Source organism: Callorhinus ursinus, unplaced genomic scaffold, assembly GCF_003265705.2.
Source record: "Callorhinus ursinus isolate GAN/ISIS: 27379988/994484 unplaced genomic scaffold, GSC_fseal_2.0 scaffold47, whole genome shotgun sequence".
Lineage (NCBI taxonomy): Eukaryota > Metazoa > Chordata > Mammalia > Carnivora > Otariidae > Callorhinus > Callorhinus ursinus.
In genome coordinates, this window is record NW_027397109.1 from 7,024,728 (window position 1) to 7,039,576 (window position 14,849).

Below are 14,849 nucleotides of genomic sequence, written 5' to 3' on the forward strand. Positions count from 1 at the left end.
GGTTTTCATGATTATTATACAAAAAATTAGCTGAATTATTTACTTCTTCAAGCAATTTCCTCCCTTATGTAGCCCAGACCTCAGCTGTTCTGGCTGCATTAGACGCTGTATCAGGTCCTACAGGGGCAGGTCACTGAGGAACAGCACTTGGCTGCTGGGACCAGACCGTGGTGTAAACGAGAGAGCATTTTGTTTCTCCCTCATGGAAATGAAGGCAGAGGTGGGGTGGAGGCTCCGCTATGTCCTCAGGGACCTTCTGTCTTTCTGCTCTGCCTTCCTCGGTGTGTGGCTCTGTCACGACAGTCATTGCATCCCTGTCCCAGCCAGAAGAAAGAGGAAAAAAAGAGCAGGCAGAAAGGACGCATGTTCCTTCTTAAGGAGTTGTGTTTGTCAGGGTTTGGCCCAAAAACAAAACATCCAGAAACTACACTTGGTGCATCAATCCAAAGGAGGCCAACATAGGAGCTGGAAGGTGGAAGGATAAAGAGTAAATACGGGTGCCCAGATAGTGGTGACGTGACCAGCCAGCCTGTGCAGCACTGCAGCTAGGGCTGGGGAACAAAGGAGAGGGGTGGTGTGTCCACAGCTCACAGCTCAGAAGAGGGTTGTGCTGCACCTCCGAAGGAGCAGCAAGGCTGACGCTGGGAGAGCCCAAGGAAGCAAAGGCTCATTTGTCCTCCAGTGCACAGCGATGGAGTGTGCGCACAACCAGAAGTTCTGTGCCGTATGTGGGAAATTACAGCAATCCAGTGAAGTCAGAAACACTGAGGGTTGAGAGGCATCAGGAGTGAAGTTTCTCCCTTGCTGCAGCCAGCTAATAAAGCTTACCTTTTTTGGCCATTGATGTGACCCTGGTGGTCTTAGGTTAGTGGGCTGCGACAGGTGGAGGGCCCAGCATGATTCAGTCAAGACCCTCAGTCCTGCAGACCAGGTCCTTGACGTAGTGATTGCATGCACACCCCTTGAGTCACCTTCTGTCTGAGGCCACATGCTGCCTGTGACAGCAAGGTGAGTGTCAGTCTGAGCTCCAAATATTTCACTAAGACCTTCAGGGAATTAAGTGTTGTTTGTCTGTAAGGGGTTGTCTACAAGGACAGGGCAGATGTGGATTGAATAAGTCCCTCCTCAAGCCAGCTCCACGGCTACGTCTGCCCTTGCTCTACAGACGTCTTCTTATAGATGAACAGCACTCAAGACGTGGACAAGGACATAGATCACAGGAGGGTTCTTGGCTGCACAGTTGAGGACAGCTGGTTCTGGGCCATGTTCTGGAGCCTTTAGATTGCATACACATCATTCTACCAACCACCACAATTCTTGAGGGATCACCTTAGTCTGAATCTGTGCCCCAACCAGGCCAAATACCTGTTTATTCCATATCTCCACATTACAAGTCTTACTCATACAAATGCCATTATTTCCTTAAGGACAATCTGAAGTCACAGTGGCCACTTTGGGTAACTTTTGACATAGACAGGATTGCTATTTTGATTGGCATCTGAAAACAAGTAGAAAAAAAAGATAATCCTGAATATCCAACAGCTTACATTCTTTTACTTGACATGAGGGGACCTCTAAACTCAATTCAAATTCTAGAACTGTCTACCTAGAAGATTTCCCAAATCCCAGGTGAGAAAGGAAAAACTTCAGTGATGAATTCAGACTCATGCCTGGTACACACACCCCAGGCTTTTCTGACCTCCCCCGGCCAGTCCATTTGTGGTTGGGCCAGGAGATGGAAAGCCTTGCATGGGAGAAGCTAGTTGGCATGACCCTAAAATTTTGCACACAAGGCTGACAAATCCTTAAAAACACAAATAGGAACTCTGCCAACAGAGACACTTGTCAATATTGCAAACAGAAGAGTAGCTGGCAGTTAATCATCCCACCCGAGCCACAAAGAAACAGCAACTCAAAAGTTCTGAGGTAGGGGTGCCTGGGTGGCTCAGTCGTTAGGCGTCTGCCTTTGGCTCAGGTCATGATCCCAGGGTCCTGGGATCGAGACCCGCATCAGGCTCCCTGCTCGGCGGGAAGCCTGCTTCTCCCTCTCCCACTCCCCCTGCTTGTGTTCCCTCTCTCGCTGTGTCTCTCTCTGTCAAATAAATGAATAAAAATCTTGAAAAATAAAAAAATTAAAATTAAAAAAAAGACCTCTATGTCTAAAAAAAAAAAGTTCTGAGGTATTCTGAAGGGGCTCCAAGGGAGACGACAGCCTCTTCCCTCTCCTCTTCTTTTCCACCCCCTCTTCCTTCTTTTGTTCCATCTCATGAAAAACTTTGGAAATTAATTGCAATAGATTGTATTTTCTAAAAACGTCTACTACAGTATTCCTAGTTTCCTATGCTTTTCCTGAGTCTACCTACTCCCTCAATAGGAGATGGAGTTCATGTCCATTCCCCTTGAGCTTGAATGGCCTTTGTAACTGATTTAATGGCTAGACTGGGGTAGAAGTCACGTCGCAATGACTTCTGGAGCTGGGCTAGAAGAGGCAATTCAACTTTTGTGTAGCCAACCACCATGCTGTAAAGGATGCCCAAACAGACCCATGCAGAGACCACATGGAGGGGTCCACATGGAGGGGAAGCACCAGGCAGGTGAAGAATGAGCCGTCAGATGGTTCTGGCCCCATTCTTGGAGGCTCCCAGCTGCAGTCCCCAGGAATCATGGGACAGAACACATCATTCTCCTGTGCTGTGTCCAAATCTCTGATCCACAGTATCTGTGAAAGTAAGTGATTGTTTTATACCTTTAAGCTCTGAGGCAATTGTTACACAGCCATAGCTATTCGAACATTAAAGAATCACAAAAATGTTCTGTCATTATGTGCACACTCCAGAACTAACCACTCAAGCAAACAAACTTAACACAAAAGAAAAATAAACTAGGTTGTAAGGTCTCTTAAAATCCACAAGAGATACTATCCTAATTGGTTATAGAGAGCTTATATAAATTTAAAAGTAGACAATTCAAGAACTTCCAAAGGAAAGAGAAAAAAAATTCACCCATTGGTTTTGTGGTTGACTCAAATTTTTTCAAAGGGAAAGAGTTTAACTGGGATATTCATTAATGACCCTGGTTACAATATTAGAATAAAAGCAGGTCATTCACAGCTTTTAGCTTTTAAATATGGCTTTTAAATATGGGAAACTCTTTAGCTTTTAAATATGGGAAACTCTTTTAAAGTCATTTTATAAAATAGAAGGATATAATTGAATAAGAAGTTCATGAAATGTTCTTGATAGATGACTGAGGACAAATTAGAATGAGTTAGTAATTTTAACTTAAAACATCTAATTTCTGCTTCCACATAGGATGTAGAAAGCTGCAAGGAACAATGAGAAAATCTGGATAGTTTACAATTAGGAGTACCCAGTTTTTCTTGAGTCTATCAGAGATGTAAGGTTATAAGGGAACGAAATAAGCTGAATTCCAAAGAAGGAGCAGACCCTCCTGCAAGGGGAAATGCAGTGCACAACCTGTTTCCCCTTTGGTCAAGCACAGGAGAAGCGTGGCCATCAGGAGGTATGAAGACATTAGGTAACATTTTAGCAAATCATTAAAAGCCAGGTGTGGGCCTGGATGTAAGTTTGGAAAGGCTGAGGAATCCAGACTTAGGCGAGTCGGCACCCACTTGTTCTCAAGAGAAATATTACGAACAGAGCAGAGGTCTGGGGAGTGACAGGCATGTGAGGATGCAGGAAGAGGCAAGCTGCTGTTGGAGAATAGGCACAAGGCCTTGCCCCTTCCCCGGATCCATCCCTCCTATGAAGCAAAAGCCAGAGACACAGAGGGAGGGCCGCAGGTGAAAATCCATTGCTTTCCAAGAAAGACTAGAAGAAAACCCCACTTGCCTCTGGGAGACAGGTAGGAAACCTCTTGCCCCAAGAACACAGGGAAAAACCTATGGCTATGGTGGAAGGGAAAGGCAAGAAATCATTTTGGGCCTAGGATCTGACACCAGTACAAGCAGAGGCCTGTTACCAGTGATGGGGGAGGGTCAGGAAACTCCCATTAAAAAGCAGAATTTAGAGACAAGGCAGAACTGAGTTGCCATGGGAAGGTTGGGCAGGAATGCTGAAAAAGCCCCACACTGAGGTTTACAATCTGTCTCAGAGTGAGGCTGGACCAGGATAAGAGAGTGGCCCCTCTCACCAGAGGCCTAGTATTAAGAAACAAGTCACAGCACAACCCCTGATGGAGAGACAAGAGTACAGAAGGAGATTCTCAGAGGCACAGGTATGAAAGGAAAGGCTGAAAGGTGAAGAGATTATCAGAAACACTGAGAGAAACCATCTGGTGCCCCAGTCCCCACTATCAGCTCAGGTAAAAGCATCCCACATTTGGAGAAATTGAAACTGTCAGCTGCTACACAGGTAGAAATAGCAACAACAAAACCCAAACCTGGTTCAGGTTCAACTCCTATCTGGATGCACTGAACCTTGAATACTAAAATCCAGACAGAAGAGGCATGCTCATTTGCAGGTGTCAATGCAATTTACATCAGTCTATACTGTTCTTCTACACACAATGTCTGGCATATAATTAAAAATTACAATTTTAAAAAAAGTGAGCGAAAACAATCTAGAGATAAAGCAATCAGCAGAAATCGATTTGATGACCCAGGTGGTTGGAACTATTAGACAGGGATTTAAAAATAACTATAAGTAATATGTTAATGCATCAGTGGAAATGGGGGAAACAAACATGAACAGATGGTGAATTTCACCAGAGAGATGCCAGCTATAACAAGGAGTGAAACAGCAATGCTAGAAATAGAGTATGTGATATCATAGATGAAGAATTCTTGTGACCAGTGCATAAGTAAAATGAATATAGCCTTGGAAAAATCAACAAACTTGAAGATAGGTCAATAGAAATGCTGTGAACTGAAACACAAGGAGAAAAAAGTGGTGAAAACAAATCAGAGCATTCAAGAGCTGTGGGGAGAACATCATCAGATGGTCTAACACACATGTAATTAAAGTCGCAGATGGAGAAGAATTTTAAGATAATGTGAAGAGAAGAAATATTAGAAGATAATAGTCAAGAATATTCCCCCCCAAAATAATAATAGACATTCAACTACAGATTGAAGAATTCAGAGAACTCCAAGCAAAATAAACAGCAAAAAGAAAGAAGAAGAAAAAAAAACACCAACCCCACCAACCCGCCCCCCCCGCCGCCCACACACACACCTATACACATCATTGTCCAACTGCTCAAAGCTGAAGAAGAAAGGTTGAAGGCAGTCAGAGAAAAGCGGGAAGTTACACACAGAAGACCAAAGAGCTACAGAACACTTCTGATCAGAAACTATGCAAACCAGAAGACAATGGAATGGCATCTTTAAAAGTGCTGAAAGGAAAAAAAAAAAGCCTGTCAACTCAGAATTCTATACTCAGTGAAAATATCTTTAGAAATTAAGGTAAAACACATTTTCAAACAAACAAAAACTGAGAGAATTCATTGACAGCAGGCTTGCATCATAAAAACTGTTAAAGGAACTTCTTGAGGCAGAAGGAGTGCTTGATAGTCACCCCAAGCAGGGCAGGATGAGCCTTCCGCAACCCCCACCCCTCACCCCCGTCCTGGAATAGTTGAGATGTTGAGACTGATAATGCCATTTACACCAAGAAGATATGGAAAGGTTTCTTATTCATGGGATTTCCTGAGGAGAGAAGGGCAGGCACAAGCCAGTCCAAATGGCAAGAGCCAAGTGGGGCCAGTGACTTTGGCTTATGCTGTGGCTTAGGGTAGGGCTGAGGAAAGGGTTCAGGCACTCGGGCTGGGGTTTGTGTGGTTTGAACTTCCTGTGGGCACCACCAGAAGGAATGTTCAGGTTTTCTTATCAGCTTTCTTAATGGCTTTTGCCCCAGATGTGGGGCAAAAGGGAAGGAGGAGTGGGCCTCGCAAGCTGTGAATGGTCCAACATCAGAAGTGGAGTCTTATTCTTTATTACATGTAGTATGATAGCAGGTGGAACTTGGATTTACACAGGAATGAAGAGCATTATTTTTAATCGCAGTAAAAGATAAATTCACAGCTTCTGGTTCCAGACAAAATGAGTAATCTCACTTCACCTAATTCCTCCCACTATTTGCAACCAAAACTCTGAACAAAATACATAAAACAACCATCAGAAACTCTAAGAGATGGAAATGAGAAGTTGGGTTGACCAGAGACCTTGAGGAACAACCAAGCAGAGATTTCCTTGGGTTTTTTTTGTGTGCGTGCGTGCGTGCGTGTGTATGTGTGCGTGTGTGTGTGTGTGTGTTTAGCCTCCTATATACCCTTGTCTGAGCACTAGAGACACCCACAACCCAGAAATGTCAACAGACCCAGACCAAAAAACCCAAAAGCTCCAAAGAAAATTTGTTCTCTCTGGCCAAAAGCTTTGACAAAGGGGAGTCCTACAAGATGGAACCCACTCTACTTCAGATGGAACTCCTCACTAAAAGCTACACCACCCCTACCCAACCTTTAGCGGCAGGGACTGGAGTCAGGGCTGTCAACCATCCCTGCCCTACACTAATGAGGAGGCAGCCTCCCTCCTCCCACTGGGTGGATGGCAATGGGGACCATACGCAGAGACCTGTTGACCATGCCTGTCCTGCACTAATGAGGAGATCCACCTCCTCCACCCTGGGATTTGGGGTCCTACACTAACATGAGCAGAGGTGGTACCCCTCCTCCTCCATTCCTGGCACTGCAGAGACTATGGAGGGATCCCTGTCTACCATCTCTGTCCTGCACTAAGCAAATGTCAGCAAAAGGTGGTGCTCCTCCACCACCCACTGGTGTATCAGTTGCAGGGACTATAACTATTCCCCTGTGTGCTAAGCAAACAGCAACAGGGAGGCAGCACCCTTCCCCTCCAAATCAGAAAGTGAGCAAGGGGGTAGGGCGGTTACAGAAAAAAAAACAAAACAAAACTGGAGACAGGGACACTTTACATCTGTGTATGATATCCTGAGCAGACCCCAAAGCAGTCAATGCATGACCAACCAGAATCAAAACATCAAGAGATTGGAGAACTTCACTTAATATCAAATCTGCTCGTATTTCAGATTGGCCTCTGAGCGGCATACAAGCTGAGCAGACCAGAATAACACAGCAAACTAAATTGGCATTTGAACCACAGCCCACAAAAGTATGCCAGAACATGCACTCTGAACCTAAACAGGTTGACTGCCTGCTGAGAAATATTTAAATAGAAACCAGAATCTCTGTAACAACACTCAAAATGTCCTTGTTACCCACAATTACTCATCATACTAAGACCAGGAAAATCTCAACTTGAATGGGGAAAGACAATCAACAAACATGAACAACAGGATGATACAGATGCTATAATTATGGGACAAGGATTTTAAAGAAGCTACCACAAAAATGTTCCCAAAAGCAAGTACTAGAACTCTGGGGGAGAAAAGAAAAAAAATACAAACCTTAAGCAAAGAAAAAGAAGACTTAAGAAGAACCCAATAAAATATTGAGAACTAAAAAATAAGGTAAGCAAAATTTTAAAGCTCACTGAATGGGCTGAATAGCAGATGGAGATGACATTAGAAGGAATCAATGAACGTGAAGATAGAATAATAGACATTATCTAATCTGAACAGATAATCGATTTTTAAAATGAACAGAATCTTAGAAACATGTGGGACAGTAACCAAAAAAAATCTAACATCCAAGTCATCAGAAACTCAGTAAGAGAAGAATGTGGTGTTGAACAAATACTTAAATAATGACTGAAAATTTCCCAAATTTGGCAAAAGACAAACTTATAGATTCAAGAACTTAAGCAAACCCCAAATAGGATAAACTCAAAGAAATCTATGCCTAGGTATACCATAATCAAATTTCTCAAAACTAAAGACAAAGAAAAAATCTTGAAAGCAGCCAGAAAAAAAAAGTATTACCTGCAGCAGTAAAATATTTAAATGACAGCACATTTCTCATCAGAAATTATGAAGGCCAGGGGCACCTGGGTGGCTCAGTCAGTTCAGCATCTGACTCTTGGTTTTGGCTCAGATCATGATCTAAGGTCATGAGATCAAGCCCCGTGTCCAGCTCCACACTGAGCGTGGAGCCTGCTTAAGATTCTTGCTCTCCCTCGCCCTCTGCCCTCCCCCTCACTCCCACACACACTCTGTCTCTAAAAAAAAAAAAAAAAAAAAAAAAAATCATGAAGGCCAGAAGGAAGTGTTATAACATTTTCCAAGTGCTGAAAGAAAAAATTGTCACCCAGAATTCTGTATTCAGCAAAACTATCTTTCTGAGATAAAGGTGAAATAAAAGTATCCTCATATGAGAAAAATTAAAGAAAAATTTCATCAGAAGACCTGCGCACACACACAAAAAAAGCTAAAGGAAGTTCTTCAGACAGAAAATGATAACAGAAGGAAACCTGGAATATTAGGAATGAAACAGAGCAACAGGAAGTGTGTATTAGTTTTCTGCTGCTATATAACTAATCACCAGAAACTGGGAAGCTTGGAACAACACATGGGGATCAGGAGTCTGGGATGGCTTACCTGGCTTCTCTGCTTCAGGGTCTCACCAAGCTGCAATCCAAGAGCCAGTGGGGCTGTGTCCCTTTCTGGATCTTAGGGTCTTCTTCCAAGCTCACATCGTTGTTGGAAGAATTCAATTCCTTGCAATTGTAGGACTGAGACCCTCAGCTCCTACAGCTGCCTACAGTTCCCTGCCATGTGGCCCTCCAAATATGTTCATATCATAGCAGCTTGTTTCTTCAAGGACTCCTGTGATTAGCTTACCCCCATCTGCAACAAGGCAATGTGAATCAGTGGTCCGCTTCTGTCACGGAGAAGTCAGTGAAGCCCAGCAGGGAGCTGAACATGCACACCAACCTAAACAGAAGGGTTTAAAAAAAAAAAAAAGAAAGAAAAAATCAAACAGGTCTCACAACATAATACCCCAAATGCCCAAGATACAATAAAAAATCACTTGTTATATAATAACGAGGGCAATCACAACTTGAGTGAGAAAAGATAATCTAAAATGCCAACACTGAGATAACTCAGATTTGAAATTATCTGACAGGAATTTTAAAGCAGCAATAATAAAAATGCTTCAATTACGAACACTCTGAAAACAAATAAAAAATAGAAAATCTCAGCAAATAAATGAAAGATATAAAAAAGAACCAAAGAGGAACAATGTAACTAAAACTTCAATATTTTAAACTAAAAACTCACTGGACAGTCTCAGTAGTAGATTGGAGATGAATGAGGAAAGAATTAGTGAATTCAAAAAGAGATTAGTAGAAATTTCCATTATGAACAACCTGAGAAGACAGACTAAAATTTTTTTTAAAAAGAACAGTGACAGGCACCTGGGTGGCTCAGTCGGTTAAGTGTCTGCCTTCGCTCCAGGTCATGATCCCAGGGTCCTGGGATCAAGTCCTACATCAGGCTCCCTGCTCAGTGGGGAGTCTGCTTCTCCCTCTGCCCTTCCCCTCTGCTCGTGCTCTCTCTCTTTTGCTTCTCTCTCTCTCAAATAAAAAAAATACAAAAAATAAATAAATAAATAGTAATAAATACTAAAAAAAAAAGAACAGGAACCTAGGGGACAATAAAATAGTAAAATCTAACATTTGTATCATTAGAGTCTCAGAAGAAGTGGAGAAAGAGTATAGGGCTGAAAAAATTTTTGAAGAAAAATGGCTGAAAATAATTTTTAAAAATTCAACAATTCTAAAAGTAAGCAGGAGAAGAGTAAAAAGAATGGATGGAACAAATAGAAAATAACTAACACAATGGCAGATTTAAATCCAACCATATCGCTAGTGATGTTAAGTGTAAATGGTCTAAACTCCCCCAATTAAACAGAAGAGATTGTCAGATTACAGGAAAAAACAAGACCAAATATATACTGTCTAAAAGAAAATCAGTTTAAATATGAAAACACAGGCAGGTTACAAAAGTAAAAGGATGAAAAAAGATTTCAGACAAACACTAATAAAATAAAAGGGGAGGTGTTTATACTAATATCAGACAAAGTAGACTTCAGAACAAGGCATGTGACCAGGGTCATTTCATGATAATAAAAGGGTCAATTCATCAAGAAGACATCACAGGTTCCTCAAAAAATTAAACAGAATTACCACATGATCCAGCAACCCACTCTGGGACTACCCAGAGTAACTGAAAGCAGGGACTCAAACAGATACTTTTACAACCATGATCATAACAGCATTATTCACAATAGCCAAAAGGTAGAGACAACCCAAATTTCTATCAACAGATAAATGGATAAACAAAATGTGGTATATACAAATAATGGGATCTTATTCAGATTTACAAAGGAATACAAGTTTGACACATGCTATAATATGGATAAGCCTCAAAGACATTATGTTAAGTGACACACAAAAAAACAAATATTGTCTAGTTCCATTTATATGAGGTACCTAGGGTCATCAAATTCATGGCGACAGAAAGTAGAGTGGTGGTTGCCAGGGGCTGGGGGAGAGAGAATAAGGAGGTATTTAATGGGGGAAGAGTTTCAGTTTGGGAAGATGAAAAACTTCTAGAGATGGATGGTAATGATGGTTGTACAACAATATGAACTTACTTAATCCCACCAAATTATACACATAAGATGGTTAATGGTAAATTTTGTGTTACATACATTTTACAACTAAAAAAGAGAAGTCATCACAATCCTAAATATGTATGCCTAACAACAGAGCAACAATTGATAGAACTGAAGTGAGAAATACATCAATCCACCGTTATAGTTGGAGACCACAATACTCCTCTGTCAATAATTGATAGAATAAGTAGATAGAATATTGGCAAGTATGTAGAAATCGTGAAAAACACTATCAACCAACTTGACCTAATTGACATTAATAAAACAATTACCTGGAGCAAGAGAATACACATTCTTTTCAAGTGAGTATATGACATCAGGCGACAGATGATATTTTGAGCCAAAACCAAACCAACAAATTTAAAATAATTAAAATACAAATTTTAGTCTCTGACCACAGTGAAATTCAACTAGAAATTACAAAACTGTATCTTGAAAACTCCCATATATTTGGAAATTAAATGACATATTTAAAGATAATCCTTGGGTCAGGGTGCCTGGATGGCTCATTTGGTTGAGCATCCAACTCTGATTTTAGCTCAGGTCATGATCTTGGGGCCGTGAGATTAGCTCCACACCCAGTTCTGCCCCAGGCAGGGAGCCCGCTCGAGATTCTCTCTCCCTCTGCCCCTCCCCTGCTCATGCTCTCTCTAAAAAAATAAATAAATAAAATTTAAAAAATAACCCTTGGGTCAAAGAGAAGCCAAATGAAGACTTACAAAACACTTCTAATTGGACACAACAGAATTTGTGAGATGTACCTAAAGTTTAGGGGGAAATTCACACCATTAAATACTTCTTTTAGGAAATGAGAAATGTCTTCTATCAATGGCCCAAACTTCTACCTTAAGAAACTAGAAAAAAGTGGGGGAGTGCTGCTTGTATTTTGTTTTGTTTGTTTGTTTTGTTTTTTTAATATCTAGAGGTTAAAATCACAGCCTGGCTACTAGATGTAGTACTGGTTACTACATTTTTCCCTTTCTCAGGATAAACTCACACTGGCTGCCCCTTTTCTTTTGCTGTGAAAAGAGTTCTTTGATCAGAAGCAATTTTGTGTGAAGCAGTGAAGGCAGCTATGGGAGGCAAATTCACATCCCAGATATACACTCCAGGCAGTTGCCATTTCTTTTTTTAAAACAGTTTTCTTGAGATATAATTTGTATATCATAAAGTTCACCTGCTTTTTTCACTAGCACAGTGTTTTTGAGGTTTATCCATGTTATAGCATGTATCAACACTTCATTCTTTTTTTTTTTAAAGATTTTATTTATTTATTTATTTGAGAGAGAATGAGAGATAGAGAGCACGAGAGGGAAGAGGGTCAGAGGGAGAAGCAGACTCCCCGCTGAGTGGGGAGCCCAATGCGGGACTCGATCCCGGGACTCCAGGATCATGACCCAAGCCGAAGGCAGTCGCTTAACCAACTGAGCCACCCAGGCGCCCTCAACACTTCATTCTTTTTATGACTAATATTCCACTGTATGGATATACCACATTTGTGTATGCATTATTCTTCAGTTGATGGATACTTGGGTTGTTCCCACTTTTTGACTATTAAAAATAATGCTGCTATGAACAAGTTTTTGTATGGGCACATGTTTTCATTTTTCTTGGGCATATATATCCAGGAGAACTGCTGAGTCACATGGTAACTGTTTTAAAAATTTAAGATCTTCTCAACTGTTTTCCAAAGCGGCTGCAATCATTTTACATTCCCATCAGCAGTGTAAGAGGGTTCCAATTTCTCCACCTCCTCACCAATACCTATCATTGTCTTTTTTTTAAAAAAAGATTTTGACACACAGAGAGAGAGAGAGAGCGAGTCTAAGTGCACAAACAGGGTGAGAGGCAGGCAGAGGGAGAAGCAGACTCCCCGCTGAGCAGGGAGCCTGACATGGGGCTCGATCCCAGGACCCTGAGATCATGACCTGAGCCAAAGGCAGATACTGATCCAACTGAGCCACCCAGGCACCCTGATTGTCTTTTTGATTATAGTCATCCTAGTGGGTATAAAGTCATGTGTCATTTCTTGTGTTCTTGTGTAATGTGGGCAACTTCATGTTATCATGTGAATAAATTCCCCTATTTTTCTTCTCTGAGCCCCGTTTGGAAGTCCTATTTTGTGTTCTATTCAATGTTGTGTGGCCTGACAGCCAGAGGGAAGGCCGGGAAAGCTCAGCTGGAACTACCTTTCCTTGAATACCTAGTCTCTGGTCTCTTGACTGAAATTTTCAACATGTTTCTCTTCCCCTCACTAGGAAGTGCATTTCATGACCCACGGAGGTCACCTTGGGCTTTGGAGTCTTTCTCTGGTTTAGTGTGGGACCCCCATATCCATCAGAGAATCAGTGCTGGTGGTCCAGAAGCCCCCTCCCCTGTGTTCCCAGCAGCCCCTTCCACTCCCCGCTGCAGTAACCGGGGAAGGATAAGGACATGCCCCTTCCCCGGACCAGTCTGTTCCACTTGTGAGTCAGTTGCTGGATTTTTTTTTTTAAAGATTTTATTTATTTGAGAGAGAGAATGAGATAGAGAGAGAGAGCATGAGAGGGGGGAGGGTCCGAGGGAGAAGCAGACTCACTGCTGAGCAGGGAGCCCGATGCGGGACTCAATCCCAGGACTCCAGGTAATGACCTGAGCCGAAGGCAGTCGCTTAACCAACTGAGCCACCCAGGCGCCCTCAGTTGCTGGATTTTGCGGATTCACCAGGACCATTTGCAGGAGTAGCCTGGCACACCTGAGCAAAATTTTTTTCTTCTCTGACCATTTTTTGACATTCTTGACATTTGGTTGTCTTTTTCCTTGCTTGCTGATGGGTTCTGTTTGTTTTTTGCAGGAAGGAAGTGCCAGTATTACTATATCGTGTTTGTGTCATCAGGCATTTTTTGAAAGGGAGCTGTTGTAAGCCACTTTATCCAGACATTCTTAGCAATACTTTTAGAGATTTAGCTTACTTCTGGAGATTCCCTATTCAATAACAGGGAATCTCTTTGAGCAAAGTCACTGTGCACCTACTGTGTGCCAGGTAGGGACCTCAAAGGGGGCTACAGCACAGCACCAGAGCCCTGCTGTCATGGAACCTCCTACTTAGTAAATTACGTCCAAGTGTCTCAATCAAAGCTTCCTTATTTTGCATAAAAATGTGTTTGTAAAAGACAATGTCAATACTCCAAATTGAAAGATTTATACCAAATTCATCTAGGTTACAAATTAACTTACATATGCTCCAACATTCTGTGACCCTTCCAGCAGATATAGTACGGCCAGAAAGGAAGCTTCAGAGCAGAAGGGAAGGAATCTGCCTTCATTTTTAAGGTCCTGATGTTGTATTTGAAAAGCTGCATCAGATACAGCTTGTTTTCCACTCTTTGCTTGCGGGAGGAGTTAAAATCATTTGCAAATTCCTTAGCTGGTGATATGCCAAAAATAAATGCAATTCTGGCAGAAAGTATTAAAGACTTGTGGCAAAGAGAAGACAGTTTAAGATCTTGAAATATTAAGATGTTTAAAAGAAATCTCTTTCTACAAGCACCAGGAACCAGAGCTGTTCCTCAGCAATTTGCAGAAACCAGATTAACACGGTGCTACAGCCAGTATTTACTCAAAGCCAGTTGCTGCACGTCGCCTCCCAGCAACCACCTCAGCTACACTCCCTGGAAGACCTCAAGTCCTCCAGTACTTCTAAGGCAGCAATGGCATTAACTCAGCCAGCAAAAAATCAGAGCCACGGTGGGCAAGACATTGTGCTCTGGACAATGGGGGAGACAGAAATAAGTGACACGGCACCTGCCCAGGCATAATTACTAAGGCAAGTGGAAGAGCCCTGCCAAAGCAAGGTGGAGATTCCTAGGACAAAGTAGTGACATATGGCATGCTGCTGTGATAAATTCTGAATTTCCAGAGAACCGTCAATAGAGGGTGATGACTGATAGTCCTACCTGATAGGGACTTAGCAGTCCCTAGTCAGAGCTCACAGCACACAGGCCTAGAGCCTGAAGGTCAGACCCAAACATGACTTTTTTGCTGCCAGCAGAGGCCCATGGAATTTTCTAGAGATCACACCCACCCTCTCTGGTGCCCTTGGGAAGTCTAGTTTTATTAGGTCTTTTTTTTAAGGGGCCATGTATGAGCTCATCATTCACAAATTTGTTTAAACTGCATTTGGAAATCTTTTCCTTTTCCTGCTAGTTCTCTTGTCGCGGAGGTCATCCAGCTCCACCAAATCCTGGATAGGA

General features: G+C 42.1%; 1 long non-coding RNA gene across 2 annotated transcripts; it reads right to left on the minus strand.

The window, feature by feature from the left end:
- Positions 1-1,336: 1,336 nt before the first annotated feature.
- LOC141370834 (uncharacterized) lies at positions 1,337-8,866 on the minus strand. 2 transcript variants are annotated; one of them, XR_012375263.1, is made up of 2 exons: positions 8,535-8,866; positions 1,337-2,719 (listed from the first exon to the last, which is right to left on the minus strand). It is a non-coding gene; the product is annotated as an uncharacterized lncRNA (long non-coding RNA). The 2 variants fall into 2 exon arrangements; XR_012375262.1 differs by lacking the exon at positions 8,535-8,866 and adding an exon at positions 7,920-7,997.
- Positions 8,867-14,849: the final 5,983 nt, after the last annotated feature.